The sequence below is a fragment of the Dama dama genome, chromosome 13 (genome assembly GCF_033118175.1).
Source record: "Dama dama isolate Ldn47 chromosome 13, ASM3311817v1, whole genome shotgun sequence".
NCBI classification, from domain to species: domain Eukaryota; kingdom Metazoa; phylum Chordata; class Mammalia; order Artiodactyla; family Cervidae; genus Dama; species Dama dama.
The window spans coordinates 31,215,520-31,221,519 of NC_083693.1; the positions used below are offsets into that span (position 1 = coordinate 31,215,520).

At 45.6% G+C, this 6,000-nt stretch overlaps 1 non-coding gene across 1 annotated transcript; it reads right to left on the minus strand.

Moving 5' to 3' along the window:
* Window positions 1–4,967: 4,967 nt before the first annotated feature.
* Window positions 4,968–5,115, minus strand: LOC133068733 (small nucleolar RNA SNORA12). Its single transcript, XR_009695684.1, has one exon. It is a non-coding gene; the product is annotated as a small nucleolar RNA SNORA12 (small nucleolar RNA).
* Window positions 5,116–6,000: the final 885 nt, after the last annotated feature.

Below are 6,000 nucleotides of genomic sequence, written 5' to 3' on the forward strand. Positions count from 1 at the left end.
CCTACTTAGATGAATAAATAAAACTGAATAGAGCCAGGAATATATCAGAACAGATGCAGTTTAGTAGAATAGTACAGGTGCTGCTTCTCACCATTGGAGGGAAGATGGATTTATTCCACAAATGTTGTGAGGATGACTACGTAGCTATCTGAGAAAGTGATTCTTAGTGTGCCCATGCTTCAGAAGTGAAAATGAGATGGTTGGATGGCATCACCGACTCAGTGGACAGGAGTTTGAGCAAGTTCCATGAGATGGTGGAGGACAGGAAAGGCTGGCGTGCTGCCGTCCACGGAGTCGCAAAGAGTCAGAACGACTTACCAAGTGAACCACAACTGCTGGTCCAGTGGTTAAGACTCCATGCGCCTAATGCAGGGGCCCATGTTTAATCCCTGGTCTGGGAACTAGATCCCACATGCCACAACTAAGAGTTTGCATGCCACAACTAAAGATCAAAGATCCTGCATGCCACAACCAAGACCCCATGCAGCCAAATTTTTTTTTTTAATTATAGAAGTAAAAATTAAACATAAAAGCATTAGAAAAAACACATGAAAAAAATATCCTTATCATCTCACAGTGGAAAAGGCATGATATAAAATACAAAGTTTATTTCAAAACAGAACAATAAAACCCTGCTAATTTCACCCAAGTTTAAGCGACAAGGCAATCGGCCCCTGGGCCAAAGCCAGGACGGGCTGGAGAGGGAGGGGGAAGCTGGAACACAGCACTAACTCAAGCAATAACCAGCGAGATGGGGACCACAGGGAAACCTCAAGGGAGTGACCACAGCTATTTATAAGTTAGAAACTGGGAACAGTCGAAATGCCCAGCAAAGGGGACTGTTGAGAAGAAAACTTTGGTGTGATTCCAAAATGGAGTTGTTTGCAGTCACTAAAAAATGATTTAGTAAATCAAGGAAACAGGACAACCTCAAGGCTGTGTTATGAAGTGAAAATTCATTGAAGAATATGCAATGACCCATTTTGGAGGGAGAGGAGAAGATACATGTGACTAGGAAGAAGAAACTAGAGGAAGGAAATGCACTGGCACTTCTGTGGGGCTGTCTCTGGAGGCAGGGGCTGCTGTGGAGGTGCGGGCTGTCTTTGGAGGCGGCGGTCACTGGGGCCTCACCGCCAGCCTTGTGCTTTTCTGGGTTTCTCTAAACCTAATACCTGTGGTTATTCCTATAACTCCAAGGTCTGAAATCTGAATGACGGAGGAGGTGGTGTGAGTCCATAACCAGGATTCGAGAGGGGAACCACTAGTCCAGACGGGGATGTGACCGCTGAGGGCCTGTGGACACCAGAGGAGGGAGGCAGCTGGAGGTGGACTCTGGACTCTGCAGTGAAGCCTACCTCATGTTTAATTCTGTGGACACCACACAAGCTTGGAGCAGTCAGGGGCAAGGCGGGGAGAGGGCAGACGGAGGGCGCAGCTCTAATCCCTGCTGCTGGGGTCCCTGGGGCGGCCGCAGGTGAGGTCTGAGCCCTCGGGCACTCCAAGGCGAGGGAGAAGCAGAGCAATAACCGTGTTCCACACCTTCCACCTCCTGCCTGAGCCTCACAGAGGACTCGGCAGGAACGGACAGTGGTGAGTGGGCGCTGCCTGTGTCTCCTTGAGAGCAGAGAGAGGCCCAGGAGCAGAGGAAAAGGTCTGTCTGCCCACCTTGTTTGAGCTGAACCTTTCCAGCAAGGGGAGAAAAAGGTCAAAGGAAAGTAGGAAGCAGTCTTGCTCCCCCATTTTCTTCAAAGAAATAACTGGATGTGGAAGAACGGGCTTCTGAGTCACAAGGAAACCTTGTCCCCAAGGATCGGGATCAGAAACAATAGGGAAAGGAGTTATTAAAAGATCGGCTCACAACAAGCTCAGGAAGAAGCTGAATAAACTTTGAACAATTTGGCTCATCCTGCTATAAAAAGAGGAAATTTTGGAAAGTCAGGAACCATCACGTGCGCACAGTTAGAAGCCCTTTCACTCCATTGACACGGTCATGGCTCACGTCACAAGAGAAAAGCTCGTCTTCGCTCCTCCCGCAAGGCCTGTGCACCAGAAAACGAGACCTCTCACAGCAGGGACAGCGCACCGGCAGCCTGGGCACTGCCAGCGGCTGGCTGGACACGCCGCCTCCTGGCCCCCGACCTGCTGCCCAGAGCCTGCCCTTCAGCAGTCTGGGCCCAGCACGCTGATTCTGAAAAGGTTTAATAGATACTCTCTTTGTAGAATGAAGGGCCCTGCAACATGGTGTTCTCACAAGCCACCCTTCCCATTTCCTGTCACCCCCACTTCACCAACGCCTCAGACCCCAGCTGAAAGGCCCCATTCTTGTCCCGTGGAAAAGATCCTATTTAAAACCGAGAAAAGGAGGAAACACACTCAGCCGTCAGGAAGCAATAGCATCAACTCAGGGGCCAAAAACAACACTGCAGGCCTAGAACAATGCAGGAGGCGGCGTGGGGAGGATCAAGGCAGCTTCGTCGGGTGCTTCTGGTCCCCGAGACTGAGAGGGGGCCCGAGTGCGAGTCACTCATGGAGGGCGGAATAGGCAGTGTTTTTAATAATAGAAATAATAAGAATTTATCTGAGCATTTTCATATATTAAGAATATGTTTCCTTCTGGACAGAGATTGGCTTCACATGAGGCACTGGTCTCTCACTCCATTGTTCAGCTCAAAATATCCCCAGGTACCTAGTGATGTGGCCACAGACCTGCAGGTGGTGGAGCTCTCAAAAAGAAAATGATTTTGGAAGAGAAAAAAAAAAAGATTTACCTTCCAAATGATTTTACAAAAAGTAAAGACTCAAGTTTCCCTTAAGATAAACATTTAAAACCTGAAAATTAAAAATACTATTTTCAATAAGCTCCACTCCAAGAATGTATAGTTTCCAGAAATTTCACACACAATTAAAAAATGAAGATTAAAAAAAGCTAATGGGAGGGTAAAACATGCCAGAATGTCCCATAATTGCTCCAAGTAGGAGCAAGTTTAGCTTAGAGTTTCCTGGCAGTCAAAGGGAAAATAGAACAAGATTGATGTGGATTCTTAAAGAGATGGGAACACCAGGCCACCTTACCTGCCTCCCAAGAAACCTGTATGCAGGTCAAGAAGCAACAGGTAGAACCAGACATGGAACAATGGACTGGTTCCAAATTGGGAAAGGAGTACGTCAAGGCTGCATATTGTCACCCTGCTTATTTAACTTATACGCAGAGCACATCATGTGAAATGCCAGGCTGGGTAAAGCACAAGCTGGAATCAAGATTGCCGGGAGAAATATCAATAACCTCAGATATGCAGATAACACCACATTTATGACAGAAAGCAAAGAGGAACAAAATAGTCTCTTGATGAAAGTGAAAGATGAAAGTGAAAAAGCTGGCTTAAAACTCAACATTAAAAAAAAAAAAGATCATGGCATCCAGTCCCATCACGTCATGGCAAATAGATGGGGAAACAATGGAAACAGTGACAGACTTTATTTTCTTGGGCTCCAAAATCACTGTGGATGGTGACAGCAGCCATGAAATTAAAAGATGCTTGTTCCTTGGAAGGGAAGCCATGACAAACCTAGACAGCGTATTAAAAAAAGCAGAGACATTACTCTGCCAACAAAGGTTCATATAGTCAAGAAAGAAAGAAAAGAAAGAAAGTGAAGTCACTCAGTCGTGTCCAACTCTTTGCGACCCCGTGGATTACAGCCTACCAGGCTCCTCAGTCCATGGGATTTTCCAGGCAAGAGTACTGGAGTGGGTTGCCATTTAGTCTAAGCTATGGTTTTTCCTGTAGTCATGTATGGATGTGTGAGTTGGACCATAACTAAGGCTGAGCGCCAAAGAATTGATGCTTTTGAACTGTGGTGTTGGAGAAGACTCTTGAGAGTCCCTTGGACTGCAAGGAGATCAAACCAGTCAATCCTAAAGGAAATCAGTCCTGAATATTCATTGGAAGTACTGATGCTGAAGCTGAAGCTCCAATACTCTGGCCAATACTGATGGGAAGGGCCGACTTATTGGAAAAGACCCTGATGCTGAGAAAGATGGAGGGCAGGAGAAGAGGACAACAGAGGATGAGACGGTTGGGTGGCATCATTGACTCAATGGACATGAGTTTGAGCGAGCTCCAGGAATAGTGAAGGACAGGGAAGCCTGGCAATGCTACAGCCCATATGGGGTTGCAAAGTGTTGGACACGACTGAGTGACTGAACAACACCTGTGACATAAAGACCTTAGGACAAAGCTCCAAGTTCAGGTTTAATGCTAACTCTCACTGCCTGCAGGAAGGCCACCATCTCTGCTTCACGGATACTGAGGTTGCCTCCCACACCGAATGCTTACCCTGCATCTATCAGTGAGGGTTTCAGCAATGGACAGGTGACCCTATCCTGCTCAGGAAGCCATAGAGAGAAATCCGCAAGAATGACTGTGAATCAAGTTCTAACTCCCGCCAGAGAGCCATAGAAAGAGTATCTCTCTTTCTCTCTCTCTCTCCTCTCTCTAGGTGGGTTGGGTCTGGATGTGACACCCAGCACTGTTGCAGCCATATTGTTCCTAGTTCAAGGATGAAGCCACCTCCAACAGAGAGAATGCTGAAGGACGGAAGAAACCTGGGTTTTCAGTGTTATCAACCAGGCCTGGAACCCTCAAAACTCTAGACTTCCTGTTCAGTGAGATAACTGCCTGTCCTGTGGTAGAATACTAGATTCATTCAGGTTTTTCATTTCTATGGAAACAAAATGTAAAAGCCCAGGGTATAGAGGGCAAACACGAAACTAGAAATGGGAATTTTCTACCCATAACAGAAATCTTGAATAAATAAGACTATTCATCCCAGCATTATGTTTTTTTTTTTTTTTTTTCTTTAAATCCATCACAGGAATGGAGGAACACCCTTCAGCAGACATTTTCCTCAAGTCAGACAAGTCTATGTCAGCCTGTCTGCAAGGACGTCAACTTATGACATAGCCTGCCACATGTGGAAGCCTGTCTCTGGTGCAGGAAAGGCTAGAAAGAGATCTCTTTGTCATCAAGCCTCTGCCAGCTCCTATATAACATATGTGGCAGAGTCAAGTCCATTTGAAAACTTAACACATGTGCCAGAAAGAAAACTACCGCAATCCAGCATCATTTAAAAGAGCAGAAGACTGGATACAGTCTTAATATACATCATTGAGTGAGTGGAGACAGATATCCATCATAAGTTACTGGTCAAATGCATGCACAGTATCTCAGAGAGCCATAAAAAAGAAATGGGGACACTTGCCTTGTGGTCCAGTGGTTAAGAATCCCCCTTGCAATGCAGGAGTCACTGGTTCGATCCCTAGTTGGGGAGCTAAGATGCCACATGCCACAGGGCAGCTGAATCATCACACCGTAACTACCAAAGCACATGCACCACAAGTAGAGTCCGTGTGCCACAGCAAAAGATCCTGCATGATGCAACTAAGACTCGATGCAGCCAAATAAATTTAAAAAAAAAAAAAATAAGAAAGAAACCACTATTCACTAAGTAAAAAACGTGTAGAGCACTGTGTAAAGTGTGCTTTAGTATGTATTTAAGAGCAGAGAAATATATGTATTTCCTTACAAATGGTATCACTACCTAAAAAATTACTCAAACCCTTAGCAACTTCAAGAACAGATGTTTATTATCTCAGTGTCTGTGGGTCAGGAATTTGGGGGTGCCTTTGTAGGATGGTTTTCTGGTTTAGCCTCTCTCTCAGAGTTACAGTCAAGATGTTACCCAGGGTGTGGTATCAGTAAAAGTGGAGAAAGGACCTTCAATAATTCCAACCAACCTCCAGAAAGGCAGTAAGAAAACTGACAAAAATGATCAGAACCAACTTTTCAGAATCTGGAAATTAACCAGAAGAGTGCAGCAATCTGGGAAGTTTCAATCAAGAAAAGTGACTGAAGCTCAATAATGACAGTGAGCTTTGGGGCACTTTAACTTGTCTTATTCCCACCCCACTCTCTCTGGCTACATGACAGCCTTGAAAATCAG